Source organism: Corapipo altera, unplaced genomic scaffold (assembly GCF_003945725.1).
Source record: "Corapipo altera isolate COAL_440 unplaced genomic scaffold, ASM394572v1 61411, whole genome shotgun sequence".
NCBI classification, from domain to species: Eukaryota; Metazoa; Chordata; class Aves; order Passeriformes; family Pipridae; genus Corapipo; species Corapipo altera.
Genome location: NW_020884875.1, coordinates 28,252,692 through 28,274,060, shown reverse-complemented (window position 1 = coordinate 28,274,060; position 21,369 = coordinate 28,252,692). Strand labels below are relative to the sequence as shown.

General features: G+C 40.6%; 1 long non-coding RNA gene across 1 annotated transcript; it reads left to right on the top strand.

The window, feature by feature from the left end:
- The first annotated feature begins 35 nt into the window (after window positions 1-35).
- Window positions 36-21,235, top strand: LOC113943513. The gene is made up of 2 exons (XR_003526356.1): window positions 36-154; window positions 20,526-21,235. It is a non-coding gene; the product is annotated as an uncharacterized LOC113943513 (long non-coding RNA).
- Window positions 21,236-21,369: the final 134 nt, after the last annotated feature.

Below are 21,369 nucleotides of genomic sequence, written 5' to 3'. Positions count from 1 at the left end.
TTTAATTTTAACAACCATGACACAACGCGGGAACAAAAAGCCGGCCATCACAGCTGGTGACGCTTCCGCTCTCCCTGTGAGGGCGAGGGCGCGGCGGCGGCTTTCCTCAGCTCCTCAGGGGCCTTAGAATGGCGACGGGCGAGCCGCGAGGAGGGTGGGTGGGAGTTGTCCTTGCATGGGCGCCCACGGACCCTCCCGGCAGGGATGTAGACTGCGTTGACGTGAAGGGGGGAGCTGAGTAGCTGCCAAGCACCTCCCTCCCTGCGGAGAGGCGCGAAGGGGGGAGAGCAGGGGCATGCGGCCGTTGCAGCCTTCCCCCCCTCTCCACCCGGAGCAGCGGGTGGCAGAGCCAGCTGGGGAATCTCGTTCGTGTCGGGGAAAGGCGCAGCCGAGAGAATAGTTATTAACAATTTCAACAAAGTACCGGCTAAGAATCGGTGACCGAGTTTGGCCCGACCTCTAAAAAAGACGTGTGCTCACAAACTGCTCCCTTGGCAGTGGTGGGGGCTGTACACTGCCTTTGCACTGTAGTGCATCTTGGAGAAGAAAGAAGTCCGCTCTATTCCAGATGCTGCCGTCAGGTTTTCCTGAAAGCTGAGCCTTGTATTTACACTTTGGAAAATAGTAAACAGACCAGGTAGCAGAATTATCTGCTTGACTGATAAAAATACTAACCTTGATGAGTTATTCATATTCCGTGCGTCCACTCAGTCAAAGAGAGGCATATTGTCTCTCATATAATGCCCAAGCTTTCAAATACATAACAGCAGGAGAGATGCTTATGTGTTGGATGCTTTTCTATAGGAGGAGCAGAGACAAGCTGAAATAGAGGTGGCCGCTCTCATCCAAACCAAAACTAGACTCAAACATGGTTTGGGGTGTTTTGTTTGTTTGTTTTCCTAATTCCTTCAGACTTACAGACAGAAATTAATATGCCACGTATAACCTAGTGGTACAATGGCTTTTCCTTCCTGTCATTTTTATCTATGATTTTGGGACCCCAGAAGGTAACTGCTCCTCAAATGATATGACTATACCTTGCACTTGATAACAGGAATTTTGAGATCCTCAAGAACCCTTATTTTTGCCCTGGTTTCTCAAAGGACTTGAACTGCTCTGGTGACCAGCAACACGACCCAAGGGAATAGCACGAAGCTGCGTCAGAGGAGATTTAGACTGGATAGTAGAAAAAGGTTCTACACCCAGAGCATGGCTGGTAACTCCCCAGGGAAGTGGTCACAGCACCAAGCCTGATGGAGTACAAGAAGCATTTGGACAATGCTTTTGGGCACATTGTGTGACTCTTGTGACTGCCCTGTGTAGGGCCAGGAGTTGGACTCGATGATCCTTGTGAGTCCCTTCCAACTCAGGATATTCTATGATTCTATGAACTTGAGTTTTGCATGGCACAAGTGGTAAGATTTATGTGCAAAAGCATGGCCTTGTAATGGCTGTAACCACCCCCTTTTTTATGTGTGAAAGGCTCCATGGGATTCACAAGGACTGCAGAAGGCCAGCATGCAGTCCTGCAGTGATCTGCCACACCACCACTTGGTGTGTTGACTCACCACTTGAAGCTACTGTAGCTGGAGATGGCAAAGTAGGAAATATTTCTTATATCCCACTGAGCTCCATCAGGTATTACTGGCTGACATCTGCAGCTCAACTCAATATTGAATTGGCAGCTGACTGTCAGGCTGAAGTGTCCAATGTGGGGGACAGTCAGTCTACATGGAAAATTTTGTAGTTGCTCATGTTGCAGTTTCTTCTCCCGGCCTCAGCCCTGATTTCTTCCCAGAGCAGGAAGCAAAGCTCCTTCTAGGCCATTTTTGCAGACTCAAGGAATTAAGTTGAAGATTAGCTAAAGTATTTAAATTATAGTACTTTGATCTACCTCTCGGGGATTTTGCTGCAGCTACCACTAATGAGAGCTACAAGTGTAAATCTAGGATGTGATTCAGAGAGTCAAGTTCTCATTTTGGTGCAGTGTATAGCATCTGTTATGAATTCAGCACATGCAACCTCTCTCACTGATGCTAAGTTATGTGAACGACTAGAAGGCATACCACATACATGAACTAAGCAAGCCAATTTATATTCTCAATTATACTACTGTAAAGGTAAGGTAGTTCATTAAATTCTGGTGGTGCCATGTTTATCCCACTGATACAGTAATTTAGTCTAATTTAAGAATATATTTAAAAATGTATTTGTATTTTTCTTTAGTGTGATTGGTCTGAGGCTTGGGAAGCCAATTTGTGAGTTTACAGAACATTCACTGTTAATCCACAGAGTGGTGCTGTTGGTGTATTCTGGATGTACTGCACCAGAATATAGAAATCTCTTAAGACTGTTTAATTTAGCTAAACTTTTGTCCAGGTGGCATTGTAACTAAGGACAGAATTTAAACAAAATACTTTACTTCTCCATGCACTCAGTCTCTCTGAAAAATAATGGTTCTTTTCTAATTGCAATTCCATGTATCCAGATCAGTTTTTGGTTTTTTCCACCATGCTTATGTCATATTATTGTTGTTTGTAAGTGAAGTTAGTGTTCTTCGACACAGTGCAGGACTGGAGATGTCTGTCTGTCCTTGGTCGCTCAGTGTATGAAATGACGTGACCTGAGGGTTTTAGATGACAGCTGGGGACTCTGCAGTCTGGAAGGGCTTCCTTCAGTGTGAGGTTCTGCACGCAGGGAAGCCAAGTGCAGAAGCCAGGGTAACACCTCTTGCTCGCCAAGGTTGTATGTGATAGTCATTGCTGTTCTCTGTTCTCTACTTCCTGACTGTGCAGAAACAACACAGTTGATACTGGGTCAAATTCCTCTACATATGCCACCACATGCTCTTACCTAAATTCTGCCTTGACAGTGTAACTCTCTGAGAATAAGAGAATATTTTGGTTCTGATGTCCTTAAACCCCTGGCTTTTCAATAAAACCTTTTTCAGAGCCCAGGGCTAAATTTAGCCTAGAGATTTCAACTTGCAATGAGGGTGCTGCATCCTCTGTCACTTCTTTTCAGCTGCCCTGTATACCAGTACCAGGCCCACAAAATGGCAGACTGTGCTTACTTCCAAGATGAGCATTGTTCAGTACTTGCTCTCACTGGGTATGTGGAGGGCCTTTTCCAGATTAGATACTAGAACAGGTAGTAGACTGGGGCAGGAAAGCTCTCACCACTATTGTTCAAAGCAACATAAAGAGCTTGTTGGAGGACCATCTCCCCAGGCAGAAAATGCTTTCTGCCAGAACTTGAGAGTTCAGTGTGGGATTTCCAATCCCTACCTTTCTTCATGGCCAGAAAACAACCTTGAAATACACAGGCAAAATATGTTTTGTATTTTCTTCCACTGATTTATCTAGTTTAAGGTTAACAATTCACATGCGTAATCAAATGCTCTTTTAGCCCAGAATTAGAATCTATGTGGTCTGGTATTCTATTTTTGCAGCAAAAGAGCAAAGTTAATAACATTAAAAGAAATGTAACACTCCAGAGTTAAGCACTACAGATTAGTGATTCTTCCTCTTGCCTTATTTTCTATGAATCTTCCAGATTCTACAACAGATAATTTAGGGATTCTGAAGAGAGCAGCAGCTTTATTTATTGGATAGCTTTCTTACATTCCCAAACTCTCTTTCCTCTTCCCAGAATTTTGCAGAGGCTGTTTGGAAAAACAGAATGCACGCATGTACTTTAAAACAGCAGAATAGCATATGCACAAAGGGGCCAAGTTTCAACAACCTTAGTATTCTTAGCTTCTATCTGAAGTTTTATACTGCAGAGTGTTTGGTTTTCCTTAGTTTAATGTAGCTTGAGAGATGAAGAAGAGGTTGTAAGATTAACTGAAGAAAACCAAAGTAGTGATACAATATAATTATCATACTGTTTGAAGTGGAAGTAAAGGAAGTATCAGAACTAAAGGAATAGTGCAATTTGAGCAGGTTTCTCCCTTTAAATGTTTATCCAATATCCTTTAAATTCCATTTTGTTTCCTTTCCTCTCTGGTTATAATTCATGGAGAATTGAAAGGTGAACTGCAATTTTACAGAAAGGTAAGGGCCTAATTTTTGTAAGTACCTAGGTTTAGAAAATGACCAGTGCAAAAAAGTGTGCATCTGTTTCAGTTCAAGTGACAACAAGGTATTTGGCACTGGCCAGTTCCTGGGGGTACGGTCTTTGCAGACACAACTCCATTGACTCCCCTGAATAAGCCCAAATACATTCCAACTGTTTTTACTTTCTTTTCTTTCAAAATGGAATTTGGCATGGCTGCATCTCTGATCCTGCAGGGCTCTGACACATACTGGTGGAAAAAACCCCAGGATTGCAGGTGGGGAGTATTGTACACAGCTGTGCAGAGTTAAACAGTGACAGTAATTCTCTGTTAGCAGTTGTTACGTTTCTTAATTTTATGGTCACCTCTTGAATTGGTAAGTGTATCTATGACTGTGTTTCATGTAGTCTTTTAACAAAGATGTAAAGAAAGGAAACTATTTTCTGGCCTTTAAAATATTGTTCTTTCCCATTCCTAAATGCTAGCCAGAATCAATGAGAGTATCTTTGGAAACATTTAGTCTATTCAGCAGTTAGGCTTTGTTATTAGTGAATGGCTAAATTCACATGCCCACCAGTATTCTTTGTATCACTAGTGGCCTGAATTAGAGAGAGTCTGAAGTTTTTGCAATGTGAAACTCATGGTTTAGTGTCCACCTTCTAAAGAGAAAGGCTCCATGGCCTCTCCTTCCTTGTGTGTCTTTTCTGTCTCTCAGGTTCCCTTGAGGCAGCATTAACACTTCATATTAGCCAGGTAACGTTTGTCTGAAAACAGAGTCGTTTTGGGAAAGTTCATCTTTTTGCATAGGATGGGACAGAGAGTAGGGAACTGGGTGGAGATTAGTCTGTTTTGCTTCATAGTTTATTATAAAATGTTAATTTTTTTTTTTTGATGACTTTCCCTTAGTATTAACATTTGCTTTGGAAATCTAGTAAGCTTCTGTGAAGATGAAGGGCAATACTCCATATATTCTGCTTTGAAGTTTTCAGAAGAATTTGACTAGTTAGGTTAATCAGCCTCAATTCACCTATGAGACTGTCTCACAGTACCCATTGCATTCCCCTGTGGTAGTCTGGTAGTCTGGTAGTCTTCTCTACTCTGGATTTGTATGATACTGTTGTAAAGGCAGGTGGTGTCACTGTCACACATCCTTTTTCAGGTCTCTTCTGAGACAGGGGAATTAGCCTTGGAGATGCACCGGGGAAATACTGATATGCGATTTGGGTCACACTTTGTAGAAGCCAGAGGCCTTTTATTTTAGTGAAGGTGGAAATGTCTATGAGAATGTCTAAAGGGGAATTGAGACAGTATTTCTTTTCTGAAGAATGCATGAAAGCATGCAGTTGTCTTCAGAGGATGATAGGCTTCCGAGAAAGATCAGTGTTTCAGGATTGTGTTTGTCTTGGCTGGCTGGGGTAAGGATAGAGCTTGGTGTCTAAAAGGGAAAAAGGAAGGAATATTCAACAGGAGCTCAGCTGAAGGATGTGGTATGGCAAGAGGATAAAGGAGGTCATGTAGAGGAGATACAATCAAGAACAGATTTTTCATGTGTGACAAATTAATACACTCTTACAGTCCCTGGAATCCCACTTTCTCCAGTTGTCAGGACTTGTGTGTGGGCTCTTTCAGTGCTGTCAGTTGCCATACTTCATTAATGACCCTTAAGGGGCTAACATTAACACCTGTTTGTGGTTATTTCCTGTCACTGTTTACTCTCCCAGATGGTATAAATACAATATGCCCAGTGTGTTAGGCATTTGGCAGTAATACGCTCTTTGCCAGCTAAATGCCATTCATGTTAAATTTGGCAGCCATTTCATAGTCTGAAGAATCTGTCCTCTAAGTCAAAAGCAAAAACTTAGATTCTGAAAATAAATAGGAAAGAAGTAGCCCAATTTTTTGTTTTCCATATTAGAGGTTAGTCTTCTGGTACCAGAAGGGTAGAACTGAGGAGAAGAATCTTAAAATCTAAAATACATAAGACTGAGATGAGTGCTCCAGTGTAGTTGGATAGCGTACACTCACATGATCCTGAAACTATTATTTCATGACCAGAGGATGTGTGACTTTGTTCTGATGACTGAAAGCCACAGATGTAGGAAGACTTTGCTGTAGAGATGAACGTGGTCTCTGAGTCTTGAATTAAGTCTTGCTGCTGCCTGAGAAGATGTTTAAAGAAGTAATCAGAGAACTGATAAACAGAATTTCTGGAGTGCTCTGAGAAGTTGTCCAATACTAGTGAAAATGTTTCATGCATGACTTTGATTTCTAGTTCTCCCAGAGCAGAGAACAGGTTTTTTTCTAGGACTGTAATGTGCCATGTGCCTTTGCAGTTCTAAGGAAATGTTTTATATTGATAGAAATAAGAAAAATACCATAGTATCTTGGCTTTGTCAGAGTCAGAAATATTAATGACATAGGCATTTGTGACATGGGCATTTGCCCAATGGGAAAAAGTCTAAAAGATGAGTAAATGCATATCTATGCTAACCCATAGCCCAGTTGTTCACTAAAATCATTGCTATATAAAATGCTACATTCTGCACAGGAAAGGTTAAATGGGGTACTTATGCCAACAGTGGGCGTATAGATTCATTCTTCTAGATGATGTTATTCAGAAGCTGAATCCCTGACAGCTGTGCCTTGGTAACAGAGATGACGGTAAAGCATTTGTCTCTGGATTCTGCAAAGGCAAATATCCAAATGTGATTATTTTACTAGATCAAGCAGTGCAAAGACCTATCGAGTTATGAATGTAGTCATTTACTGCTAAAGTCCTTACCATGGTGCATTCTGTCTGTTGTGTGTGTGTATAAATGCTAAAGTCAGTTAAGAATGCAAGCCAGTTTAAGGACAATTTAAGATACAGATTTTGAGTACTGTTTCTTCACTCATAAGATCTTATACATCTGGGTGAATATGATCCTATTAATTCATCAACTCCTCCCAGTGTGGTGGATAATTTGTCAATAATCCAACCAAACCTGGAGACTGGGTTCTTGTAAGTAGAAAGGCTCTGCAAGAGGAGATAAAGAACAAGGCAAAAGCTGCAGCTGGAGAAAAGCCACTTAATAGTGGGCAATTGAGTGGATCAATGAGAGGTCATCTTTCCCCAGGCTTTCACAGGAGACAAGATTTTTTAATATAAGGAATACATGTCACAAATAGGAGGTAGGTACCTTTCAGTGCGGCACCACCATCATCTCCAACATGCAGGGGAGGGTAACTTATGGGCAAGGGGTACTCAGCTAAGCAACCATTGCCTTTGTTCACCTCATCATTTTTGAATCTCTTCTCTTTGAAGCAATCTTTAGGCTTTTGTGGATATGGGATATGGCTGCAGTATGTCATAGAACAATATATTTATGGTTAAAGATGTTTCTGTAGGTCTTATCAGTTTTGATATCCAAAATATTTATCTGTTTGATAGAAAAGAAACATTTTTTTGGTGGTTTGTTGTTGTTGTTGTTATATGTAGGGCCAGACTCCTGCACTGCCACACTGTAGTGGCCATGTGCAAATTGGCCTCTCAGGCAGGCAGTTAGACTCATGGTGTTTAGCTTCAATGGTAATGATTATAATCTGAAGCTTCTTTTGTTCCTTGCAATTTGATGACCCTTCATTGAGGTGGGTATGATAAAAGAGATTATGCCTAAATTCATATAATCTTTGCATTCTGATTTTCTCAATCACCAGTGAATACCATGGCTCAACTGAATGGACACCTAGGACATGCTTCAGATTTTGGAAATGTCGGGCAGCTGATTCCAGAGTTGACTTTTAGTATCCAAAGAACCAGTAAATATTGGTTTATTTTGGAAGTGGTCTCCTGCTTCCTTCTAACTCTATATTGATTACTGAGGTTTAACTTCCAATATCAGAAGAGGTTTGCATTTCTGGTTGTACAAAAAGTGTGGGTTGTGAGGCCTAGGCTTAGATTGAAAGGGGTCAGAGTGGCTCCCTCTGTATGAGGAAACTAAGGTTTTTAATTGGTTGCTGGAGGAGGTCGTGTAGTCCAGAGCAACCGTCTTCCGGCACAAATGTTTGACAACTCTTAGAGTGTGTTTAAAGGTTTGAAAGCCTTCCTTAGCATGGAATTAAAAAACTGGAATCTCTGACAATGGCTGGGTCACAGATCTTCTCAATGACTCGAGAAGAGTTTCTCCTGTACTGGAAGCCCTGCCAACACAAGCAGATTGCTGGAGAGCCTGTAGTATTTTTTCTGCCTGCTTTATCAATATCAATCATAAAAAAAAAGTAGTTTGGAATTAGATTAGAATTTAAATGCTGATAAATATTGAAATAGAATAGAATTGATTGTAGTGACAGTATTAAGCATGTTTTTGTGTGGTGAGTGTACTCACAGAACAACAGGGCTAAAATCTTATTTACAAAGTTCAGGCAGAAAAAAAGCATTTGTGAGAGTTATTTCTCTCTTTGTCAACTTGGATTGACATTTGAAAGCATTTACATGAATCATCTTTACAAGTCTGCTTGATACATCTATCCTTTATCTCTAACAAATCTCTTACCTGACTTCGAAAAAAGTATACCACATATCATAGAGGCACAGACCCTAAGAAGGAAAAGATGGTACCATGTCTACTATTCATTCTCCTGAGCAATATCTATAGAGAGCTGTGGAAACTGTGTGGGATTCCAAATCTTTCCCTACAAGTTGATTAACAAATAATAAATGAGACATCCTTGTGTCATTAGTGGAGAACTACCTCTATCTCTCACATGTGCCATTGCGTGCTCAGGGCAGTCTGCATAACAGTCATTAGTATTAGGAAGAGAGCTGAGGGCACTGTTTGTAGTCTTGGGCAGATGGAGCATCCTAAAAGATAGTTTACTTCAGACAGTATTTACCCTGGATGTTAGGTTGTGGGCTCAGTGCAGGGAGCATTTTTCATTATGAAACTGGGATTTTCCAGTCATCAAAACCCATTTGCACAAGTTTGAGTCCTTTTTATTTTTAATCACTGTTATGCTCTACCTTTTTGCTACCATGTAACACACACTTTTTATCAGCAGCAAATGAGAACACTTTGTTGACCATGCTGTTATTTCTAGTTTTAATGATGTCTTTGATTGATGTGAATAATATGTTCAGCCTGATTTTGTGCCACAGATTATGATCAAGACAGATTTCCTTCAGGAGAGTCTTTGACTTGCCTGTAACACTAGACATTTTTTTCTCAAAAGTATTAAGAAGATTTTTTAAGGATAAGGCCAGAAGGGAGAGAGTACAGAGAGGCAACTGTGGTGTCTGGAGATTTCTCTTATTACTGATGAAGGTGGACAAGAATTGCCATTCTGTATGACTCCAAATGAACTTGCTTACTGTTCCTGAGCCATAAGCTGCCTTTACAGCCTATGTGAGCTTTTGTGTCCATGCATACCTGCTCTTACCAAATTGTCCTACTCAAAGAGCAGCCTAGAATGACTGTAGTTATAGCTAAGCTATGAAATTCAGCTGGAGCATCAGCTACTGAGGGGGGTTGCTTGTGTTGAGAGTCTTAGAGCCTTCCTTGCTGTGGATTTTGCCCACTCCAACTAGGGTTCTAGCCAACCTGTTCCTGGACAAAACTTGGCAGATCAAAAGGCCCAGGGATCATTTCTAATAGGCTGTTCATATGAGCTTGACTGTTGCAGAAGAGGGCTGTTCATTCCCATTCTGTGCCTAGGGATGCCACTGAGTGTGTGTAATTTAGTCAAAAGTGATAATTCTACAATTAGGTTCAATGTGATCAACTGCCCTGATATACTATCTGGCCATGGTGTCTGAAAGTGGAGGATCTTTTCTCTACTTCTTGTCCCACCTATATATGAAGAGATAACAGCCTTGACACTGCTGGTATTTGCAATCATCATAAGTTTATCTGCTGTGATAGGTCCACAATACCCCTTTTTTCCTTGTTCAAATGCACAAACCAGAATACTCTGAAGGAAGACGAGTTGTGTTTGCCTGAGCTGGCATCATTGTCCTGTTGCTTGGCTGTTCACAAAGTATTTCCAAGCATAAACTGCATGTTCAGGTGCAAGCTCCGCAGTGTACTTGTGCACGTGTAGTTAACCCAACCTGCCTGTTCTGGCATTGTGATACAAAACCAAGAAAGGACAGCCAGTATCATTAAACAGAATACCAACTATTTGCCAGCCTGTAGGGATAGTTGAATATCCAACATTGATCAAATTTCTGAATGACCGAACACCCAGTATGTCCGCTTTTGTGTTAATGCCTACTAGAGGACTCTCAACTCTTTTGAAAACTGGGCTACACATCTCAGTTCTCAGACATGGTCTTTTTGCATCTGTTTTTGAAAATCTGGCTTTACTAAATGTGGTTTGTTTAAAATAAAACCCTTTGCTTCCCTGAGATGCTTCTTAGAGCTCTGGGGTTACTCTCCTTCTTTTTCTGCTTTCTCCCTGGAATTTTTCTCGTATTACAGCCTAGAGAAAGTCTGTAATAAGGCTGCTCATGCCAATGAATTGATAAGTAAAAGGCTGAGAGATTTCTTACAAAGACCTGTTCCCCATAGTAGGGTGACTATCTTCATAGGCATGATGTTATACTGAGAGTCTTTATGGTAGAGACAGCTGCCTTCTTTCATCCATCCTTTCCTTTCCTGAAACCTTCAAGTCTTCAGGCTGCTCAGCTTCACCTCTTGCTACTGAGAGTGATGACTTTCAAGTTCTTCCTGTACTTTTTTGGTGGAATCTTCCCAGACATTACATGAGATATGAAAACTGTGATATGAATTATTCTTCAGTTTCACACAAGTGAATTGAATAATTTTACTATGCTTTGGTCTTTGTTCTGCCTTCTTTTCTGTTAAAACTCAATGTTAAACAGCTGTTTGACTTGGGTGAGTGATGTGTCTACTTTAGTTCAAGACACTTAACCTGTGTTTGGTTATTCCTAGGGAAGAAAGGCCTTCTTTAATGAAATCTATAGCATTTTTTGGTGTAAGACACTTTATAGGTTGTGGATTTTCTATAGTGGGGAAGATTTTGTTATTACATTTGGTCCCATGGCTTGGTTTTGGGTTGTTCAGCATTCCGAGCTCATTACTCTTTTTTTTTGTTTTTTTTTGTTTTTTTTTTTATAGTGAGGCTGGTGCTTTTTTTGAGGCATATCTTCATACAGTGCTTTGGATGTTTTGCCTTTACTGAAGTTTCTCGTTCCAACTCAGTATTCTGATTTCTGCCTTTATGGATTTTTTTTGCTCAGATAGCATTGGGACAACTGGGGTTTTTTTTCTCCCTTTCTGGATTTCTCTACCTTTCTTCAAATTCCAGCTTTCCATTTGGTATGCTTTAATATTTCCCTCCTTCATTGCCTCTGTGTGCTGCTCTGCATTTTTTGTTGGTTTAATTTACTTGTGAAACTTTGCAAAATGTTAAAACTGTTGCCCATCTTTTGTCCATTTTGCAGATAGTCTGTAGTGACTTTGAAAGTTATTTTGGAGTAATACATGCCCTGCAAACTCAACCATTTTAAGCATGCTCATTTCTCTTTAAATGGAACAACTTTCACTGGCTATTTATGTTCTTCAGTTTACTATATAATTGCATTGATAAACTCAATTTTTTTGTTTGAAGTTCAATCATTCATCATGCCAGACAGGCTAGAATTATTTAATATCTTATCACAAAAGTTATGTGTAATTAATATTTTTAATTGAAAATATAAGTTCTTATGTTTTTGAGTGTGTTACAGTAGGGAGTATACTGAATGACAAACAAATGACACATGGTTCATAGGAAAAAGTCTGCTTTTGTATTCCTTCTGGACTGATCATCCATCATGGGTAATATTTAGTTATTTCTCTGCAAATATATAGGTGGCTCCACTGTTTGAAATGCAGACTTGGGAGTACTGTGTTTCTAGTGAAAGAGATTTTGGACCCAATTTGACCTGTTTGGACCATTTAATACTGATGAGGGGTGTTAATTGCAAAATTACATACAGTGTGTTTTGTGAAGAGTCTTTTCACATAACCTGTTCTTCTATAAATGAGAAGATTAAATAAATTATAGGGAAGTGAATATTTGAGAGCTGTAGGATTAGAAGATTGGCCATTGACTTCAGAGAAAACTAAATAATTTTGAACATCTTACTTTTGACATTATTTTTGAGAATGTTTGCATAGCTGGGCAATGGTTAAAATGCTACAAATCTTTGACAGTAGAAATTGGCCCAGAAATTCCTTTTTAGGAAGGTTCACAGCTTTCAATTTGCTTTATCAGCAGAGATGCTAGGTTCTGTTTTTTGAAATAAGGGTATCAAGATTTGGAAAAACTTGTGCAATATATGTTATTTTGTAGAAGAAGTTTAATAAAGCTACTTGGGAAACCATTAAGAAAAATGATGATTCAGGGATGTCTGTTTGCTGTGGCTTAACCCAGAACTATTTGAGACACCACAGCCCCAAGGAGTAAATTTTATGCAAACTTTTGTATTGTTCAGTGGCTGATGACTCCACTTGGCTTGGGTTTTACTTCATTTTTAACCTCTGGACAACACTGGGAAGGGTAATGGTTATTCTACATTAATCATTCCCTGACAGTGAAGAGGCAATCTGGGCATTTGGAAATGACACAGTAAATTCTTGACCCTCACAGCAAATCTCCCAAGGACTTTAGAGAGACCATGGTTATGCAGATGTGTCAACTTCTGTACTGTAAGGCAGCGTCTTAATGTGGACTCAATATCAACAGCACCCAAGATGACTGTCTTTGTGCTGTGACAGTCAGTGTCTACTCAGGCTTCAGAGAGAAGGTTCTTCCTCCTGCTCTGTCCTTTTTTACCTGATACAGGCAGTACATCACTAGACCTTTTCCCTGTTCTCTTCATCCCACAAAAACTGTCCTCATGACAATGACATGCTGCCTTCTGGAGCACAAGGAGAATCCAGCTGAGTAAAAAAATCTTCTTCTTAATGAACTGGAGGTCTTAAAAGCATCTAGCACTGAGAACGTGCCCCAGAATGGGGATTAGCATTCAGTCAATTTGCTGCAGGCTCAGTACTTTATTGCTGGTGTGCACAAGGGACTCCACTCCTGACATGACAACCCTATGTATGCAGAGGCTTGGCAGCCTTGTGTTTTCCAGCAAAGCCACCAGAGAGCCTTTGTGAGGGGAGCTTTGCTGAACAGCTTCTGGGTTGGCAGGGAGATCAAGAAGGTCTGCCCTAGAAGATGGAATATTCCATTTTCTGAGCTCTCTCTGTTTCTTGAAGTATCATGCCTGATGGTTGCTTCTCTCATACATCATTTGCAGGTTACACCAATACTTTCTGGAAGTCCAGAGTCAGCAGACTTGATTTTCCTATGATGTTTACATACTCTTCTTATCGCCTTGGGTATTATTTCACTTCCTTATCTTGAATGTGCTTGGTACATGGAGGTATTTGACCTCTGTTCTTCTTCTCTCCTCCTAGCTTCCTTTGTTGGTATGTGCAGCTGTAATTTCTACATTTTCTTTCCATAATAAACTCCTCTCATTTAATTTCTTCATTTTAAGTCCTATTGTAATTGGTATAGGTTTCTACTTGCCTAAAGTTGTCCTTATGGGGGGCATATATAGTGCCATCATGGCACAAGCCCCAAAAAATCTACACTGTGACAGCAGTGGCCATCCTCCCTGTGAATTGTGATTTCATTTAGAAGATCTTCACATAGATAGGCAATGTAGATGAGTGGCACTTTGCAGGGCTGAGGTAGTATCAAGGAGAAATCCAAATACTGGGAAGCCCTGTCAGGAAAAAAGGCCTCCTAGAGGCCCTCTAGGAGATGTAGACATGATTAGCCCTGGTCGTCTTTCTGGTATGCTAATCTTGGAGGGTCTCTGTGTAAGGAGAGCCCATGCTGGGGTCAGGATGTGCGGTGATTTACCCAGAAAGTGCCTCTGACAGTTTCATTCCCTGTGCCACTGTACAACACCGTAGGCTATCCTGGGAGCCATACATTGGAAGGTGTTGTTATTAAGCACAGGTTAATTGCATCTTTTTTTGTTGAGAACTGGAATAGGGGCACTTCCAAGAGTCAGGGACAGCTCAACAAGAAGGATTAGTAGTGTCCTATCATTATTTGTTTTGTCATATGCAGAAGTGGAAAATAAAAATTCTTGGATGTGTCCCTGTTTAATTTTCGGTTGGGGAAAGCTCTATATTCTTCCAACCTGGCTATTTTAATTGTATTATGAAATATTCTTACAGGTTCAGCCACTTTATGATCAGACCAACTTTGTAAAGTACGTGATCCATTTAAAGCTTTTTTAAAAGTGAGAAATATGGAAATAAACAGCTCTGCTTTCTTTAGCTCTCTAAAGTACAAAACCGTTTTAATTTTAAATTTGTAAAAAGAATTCTTTTTCTCACATGGGCCCCTCTTTGCCAAACCAGGCACCTCAGGAGAGTTAAAGACATAAAGCTTTCCAAATGCTTCTATGTAGCTTGAAGTGAGGTCATATGGGTGCCATGTCTTTTATTATAAAGTATTACAGGAGGAACACTGGTGGGAAAGAAAAAAATTTTCTTCTCTTAGAGGGAATGCCTTTGCATAAACACATGGGAGTAGGAAGGGCCAATAAAAAATAAAAATTATTGATATTTTTAAATAAATATTTACAACATGTATTTTAGCAGGTTTGTACAAGCATAAACCAGTTCATTTGCCACCTGCAAAGAAATTGTCTGGTTTTACTTTTAATGTGGGTAGGTAGTACAGGAAATTTGTACTTCTGTGAATCCATATATTCAATATATGTGAATATTTTTGTTGCTGTATTCATTTGGAAACTCTGTAATTGTACTGGAAAAAAAGAAATACTGGGCTGAAGTAGTGCTTGTGTAACTGTTTCTAACATGCCTAAAAGTCTTTGCATCCCTGTTCCTCGACTTCAGGGACTCGAGATCACTTGACTTCCTGGGTTCTGTTTGGTTTTCGTGGGGTTTTGGTTTTTTTATTAATAGACAACTGGGAGGTGTACTGAGTTTAAACCATCAGTGCAAATAACTTTTCAGCAACCTTTCCACTAGTTCACCAAAAAAGTTCATGGTTTTGTAGTGGTATAATTTTTAAAAGATTTGGTTCTGTTCAATGATTAATATCAAACAGTCAGCCTTTTCTTACTTTGTCTTTTGAAGTTCTCATAGGCAAGAAAATGACAGTAAATCACAGCATACACTGAGTGCAAAGAGATGTTTTTATCAGATTTATACAGCTACTCCCAGACTTTCTGTTGAAAGAGGATCTTGGCTTTCAGTGACACCTGCAAAATATTTCCTAAAGTGAGGCAGCTATTGGTGCACAAGAAAGGGAGAAATCTCGGAAGCAAGTAATGGTCCAGTAATGCAGTCTGAAAAACTGCTGAATCTGACCCCTGCATAGAAAACTGTTTGGAACAGACAGGGGTAAATACATTTTCCAGAAGTGGCTTTTACTTGCACAAGTGAGAGATGGATGTTTTGAGTTCTTACCAGTTATAGGCCTAAAGTGTAAAAAAACTCTGGGTCACTGGTTCTGATTTTGACCTTTGCATTCATAAGAGAAAGACTGATCTCTCTGAGGATATACTAACTAATGGAAACCAATTATTTACTCTCACTTTAGCTCTACAGACTATCAAAAAGTAAAATAGCACAACATGCTCTGGCTTCGAGGCCACAGAGTGAAGAACATGTTTCAGGAGAAAGGCAGCACTTCAGTATTTGACATTGGTAAATAAACATTGTGATAAGTTTGACCAAGAAAGACTGTGATGTTTTCATTCACATGTGATGAATATTATTCTTTTATGTCACTGTTTCACTAACACTACACCCTGTATGATACTCCAGGATAATCGGCCAGTGAGGCATATTTTAACTGACGCAAAATAAAGGCAATGTAGCAGTGTATATACAAGAGCTGGTAAGTGAGCTGTATGCTTTATGTGGAATGGGTATTTCTGGATCCTAAGCTCAGCAGCTTAGTCTGTGAGCAGAGGACACTGCATGCTGGAGGACTTGGAGGGAAAACTGTCTCCTAAGATGGCTACCTGTGTCTGAGAGGAGGCATGGGGCAGGTGGCTTGTGCAAAACTGAAAGGACACTTTCCTCCAGTCCTAGAAACTTCTCTGCCCCATCTCCATCAGAGCATGGGGAAGCTTAGAGGTCCAGGGTGAGATCCCAGAGAGATTTGCCAAGAACTAGGCAGGCCTGCATTGGGATAACCTACATCGGCATCCATGACCTGCTACTTAGGACTGGAAGTAGGATGGATAACCAGTGATTCCAGCCACTAGGAAGCTGCAGAAACATGGGCCTCTGTTGCCACTTCACTCTAATAGGCACAAAATTGGGTTAGAGTGTATAAGATACTCTCAACTCCTGTAGCTCCCCTGGATGTGCTGTGGTTCAGTAACATTTTGAAGCAGCCTTACCATGAAGTGCATGGTATACTGGGATCATCTGCCTCTCCCAGGCTCCCTACTCACTTGTGCAAGGTCTGGCAATGAGGCAGTGCAGCTTCTTGAAATTCCAGTGCTGGAAAGGATAGATATGGGGCTTCAACTTTGATGCCCAGCACTGTCATTTAGAGAGACCCTCTTCTCCCCCTTGCTTTTAGCCAACCAACTTGCTCTATTCAAAGAAAATGTTATTGTATCTTTTAATGAAAAAAGTCTTTGCTGACCAAACAGGTTTGCTTGCGTTCTGTTAGCTCCAATAACACTGCTGGGTGGAAAGCAATCAATCCTGGAGTTTTTAATAATATGTGAGCTGTAGCTTTGCTTTGCAAGCAGGCAGGACTGTAATAGTGTCTGCTGAAACTATTCCTGCCAAAACAAACACCAGGAGAGATTTCTTTTCCATATACTGAACTCTCACTTTAGTACTTGCCAGGGAACACTTTTCACTTCTCCAGTCTTCTGCCTGTAGTGGACAAATAAAGAGCACTGCAGATAGCAACAATCAGTGAGCATGTTGGTACTGGAGGACTGCCTGAAAAGTTGTGGGCTGCAATCCTTAATGCAATGTTCTCTCTATGTTTGGAAAGGACTTTACTCTTTCCTTTCAGCGCTTTTATAAGACCTCGGGGCTGGGGCCTGCATTCTTCTGCAGTAAGCTCACAAGGTTGGATTCCCTTCAGACTTGCAAACCTTGATCACATTCATATTTTATGTGAGCCGCTCTGCATAACTGATTCTTCTGGTGTTTATTTTTCTTGATTTGAAATAATTCTTATTTCCCTATGAGTAAAACTTGCCTGTTAATGACTGCTAGCTGTAGCATGACAGCAACTATCCTCAGATCTTCTCTCGTGGCTCTGTCTCACCTCATCTGTCACCTCCAGACATGAGGTCAGACGTTGCCATGAGGTGGGGGAAAAAGTCATGGTTTTGAAGAACTGAATTGTTTTGCTTAAAGCATTGTCCTGAGATTAGCTATTCGGACCTCCTTGGCTCAAGTGATCTTCTTTCCTGTAGGAAGGGAGACCCGAAATTTCCCAGTGGTTAGGTCATAGCTTTGAGTATACTATTAACAAAAGCACATGTTACCATACTGACTGATGGTAATTAGGAGATGCTCTTTGCAGTTGTGCCACTGTATTTATACTTGTGGTTTTTTAGGGGTGTATGTGTGTCTCTGTGCGTGTTGGTAGTTACAAAAAATTGTGAAAATGAGATGAGAACCTGGATCTAGATCTGTCCCTCGCAGCCCATTTGCCCCTCCCAGGCTGCACTCAGAGCCTGGATCCAAGACCAGGAGTAATCAGAGAGAAGCTGGTTCTTCCCTTGCACCAAGTAGCCAGGAGCAGCAGTGAGCTATTGGTTTCAGAGTTAGAGATGGATGGGACCAGGTATTACCATAAAGTGATGTGGGCTCAGACTGTTTTGGAGTTTCACACACAGTTAAAAATGGCAGTAGGCAACATCTAGGATGCTGTGAAAAAACTCAGACTTGTGACATTTGCATTTCAGTGTTGTGGAGCAAAGTATTTCTATTACTTTTGTCTAAAATTTTGCTTGCTTGTCTAGGTTGGCTGGCTTTCTCAATTTCCAGGTTATCATCAGCCATGGGAAGCATAAAATACCGCAAGTACACATCATATTTAGCTGTCTTGTTTATCAGTTATTCCCAGAAAATGCTGTCATCCAAGTAAAACATGGATGTAGGCCATTGTTATAGGTTAGAAATCCAGGAGAATTTTCTTCCCCCTGCCCCCCACTGTAAGAAAGACGGAGTCTGAATGGAAAAAAAGTCAATTAGCCTTACAAAAGAATCTAGCTGGCCAAGCTGCATTTCTACTGAATGGCCCATCAGAGGCTGGGGGGAGAGGGGAGGAGTTTTGGGAGGGGGTGGCTGGCTCTTCTGGGAGGGGAGAGATCAGACTCGGGAGTTCTCTGGGACAGAGGCAGGGTCTGTGTCTGGGCATTTTTGGAGAGGGGGCCTGGAAGCCGGTCTTTCTGGCTTTCTGTTCTGGTGAGGCCTGACCAGCGGCTTCGATCGGCTCGCACGCTGCCTCATGACTCCAGCCAGGACCTACTGGGCTTTCATCGGAGAGTCTCTGTGCTTGCTAGGAGAAAAGGAGGAGCTTTGGGGAGCTGTCATCTGAGAACGACAGTGAGTCTTGTGCGGGTAGACTGCTTTTCCTTCTGCCCTTCTTCCATTGGGGGAGGGCCCCCCCGTTGTTTCTTCTTGGCTTCTCCCGTGACCCAAGACCAACCCCCAGACCCCCTTCCCACACAGTGACTGCCGGGGCCCAACAGCGCCCCCTGCAGGTCAACACAGAGCACTGCAGGCTCTGCACCTCCAGTGATCCAACAGCGCCCCCTGCCGACTGTGATCAGAACTGTGCTAAAGACAGAGAAGTATTCATTCAGACTTTTTTTGGGGTTTTTTTTTTCCCCTATTGTTTGAAGGGGACTTTTTCTTTGGGTACAAGACTATTGCCTAGGGTTTTTTTGTGTTCTGTTACTGTTCTTGCCAACACACATATATCTTTTAATAAAGGGTTGTTCTTTCTTCTGTTTTTTCCGACACTTCCTTGATTAAAGCCCCTTAATTTTGAATTCACAATTGCTGAGAGAGAGGAGTTTGGTTTGTCTTATAACTCATCCTCTTTAGCAAACTTTCCAGTCTCTTCAAACTGAGACAGCCATGTTCTCTCTTTTTTTTGCAGATCCTTTACCTTAGGAATAGGAAATTCCCTGAGCTACTTTTCAATCATAAATAATGTAAAATTTCAAAGTGCTTTACTGAGTTGCAAACTCAAAGTACCATTCTCCTTTGACTACGAAATTTGCACGCAAATCTTGCTTTCATGCCCACCAACCATATGTTTCCAGACATTTACCTACAGGAAAATGAAGGTACCTCCCAGTCCTTCTAGGAGATGAAGCTCTTAAAGAGCATTTTACAGCTACGCAAAGCACCATATTATTCTGGATACCAACCATCAACCTTTGCCTGAGCAACCATTGCTCTTAAGGTGATGAATAGTAATTTTCTTTGATAGGACTTGCAATGATGATCTTGGAGACTATCTTGTATTATTTGAGAATACACATGCGAGCCTTCTGGAAACATATGGGATTCCTATGTCCTCTCCAAATCTTTGATAAGATCTACCATCCACTACCTTAATGGAAAAAGACACTTTTGATGCCTGATGGGATAAAAGAGTTCCCACCATGGTCTGATATTATTTAATCTGACTGTGAAGATGAATCCTCTATTCCCACTTCTGACTTTTCCTCTCTTATTTTTCCCCATGTCATTATCTTTTCACCTTCATTTTTTTTATCATGCAAATAGATGAAATGTTTCTTTATCATTGCTAAGCTGCTGGTGTCCAACACCAGTATTACCTGTTTTCACCTAAATTGTGGAAGACAGCTTGAATCAAACTAAACATTGAGATCTAATATCAACTAACATCAACTTTCTACCTTCCATAGTCTGCTCACATTCAGAGAGGCCTTCTGTCATCGTAAGTCGTGCTGCTCTCTTGAATGTCTTGGTGCTTGATTTATGAAAATCTGTGTAGTTGAAAAGTATTACAGAGGAAACATATTGTCAATAGCCAGATGCTATGCAACAAACACTTGGAAAACAAACATGCACTCAGCAGTTGATGGTCAACTTCTGGTTCTACTGAAGTTTCCAAAGGAATTGAAGATTTTTTCAACCTAAAATGCAGGTTAACAGAGAACAGGGACTGGTAATATTTATACAAATGCCAAGATGAGGGAATTTTTGATCCTTTTTTTTTTTTTCATGAGCCAGACAAGTTTTGTCTTCTTTTGAACTGATAGAGTGGCCTGGAGAAGGTGAAAAAGATCTGTTAGGTTTCCCATAGGTAAGCAGTTGTAAAAAGATCTTTAAAAGACAGAAATTACTTTAGTATATGAGATGCAATTTACAATACATTATTTTGTTCACCCAAATTACCTTTTTGTTATCTCTTTTTTAAGGTTCCTTCTTAAAGGAGAAGTTGGAGGAAACTCTGTTATTGGAAGTCTTGTGACTGTATGAGGACAGTGCTGGAGTACTGCCATGGTACTTTGACACATTATCATCCTAGTAAATGACCCAAGTGTTGAAATTCAGTGTGGAGTGATGGCTTTTGTAAAACTTTGCCATGTGTTTCGGCCCTTCTGGCAAGCACAGCATTATCTGATGGTATGTCACTGGGGGAGGAATGGAAGGAGACAAGGTAAAAGAGAATATGGGCTTTATATGAGCTATAGTATTTAAACTAAAGCTGTAAATAAAGAAAAGCTTGCCTGTAAGTTTACAGACATACAATTAAGACCCTTACTATTATCTAATCCTTTTTCTTGCCTTATGATTTTATGATAAAAAGCATTACTGTTGCTTTTGGACTTTCATAATAACTCTAGTAGCCACAGAGAGAACCAAATATTGTTTGTTTATTTACTTGTGAACCAAATTATGCTCCTCTGCAAACTTCACTGTGTAATTTGCACTGGATTTGCTGTTTACAAGCATGCACACACTGGTTTAAGTACTGCCCTCTCCCTGGAATTAGAATTGCCATGCAAGTGGCTATGATTTTAGTGAAACAGTTGCAACTCATTATATCTCCCAAAGTCAGAAATAGTCCTCCATTCAAATCTGCAGTCAGTGCCTTTAATAAATAAAACATGGCTGTCAGAATTAAGAGAGATGGAGTCATAGTAACAGACTCTTAATACTGTTGAGTGTGATTAAATAAAATTGTGGATTTCTCCCCATTTATCACTTGTGGTTCATTTTCTTTACCAAATTCAGGAGTCAGTTATTAGTTACACTGGT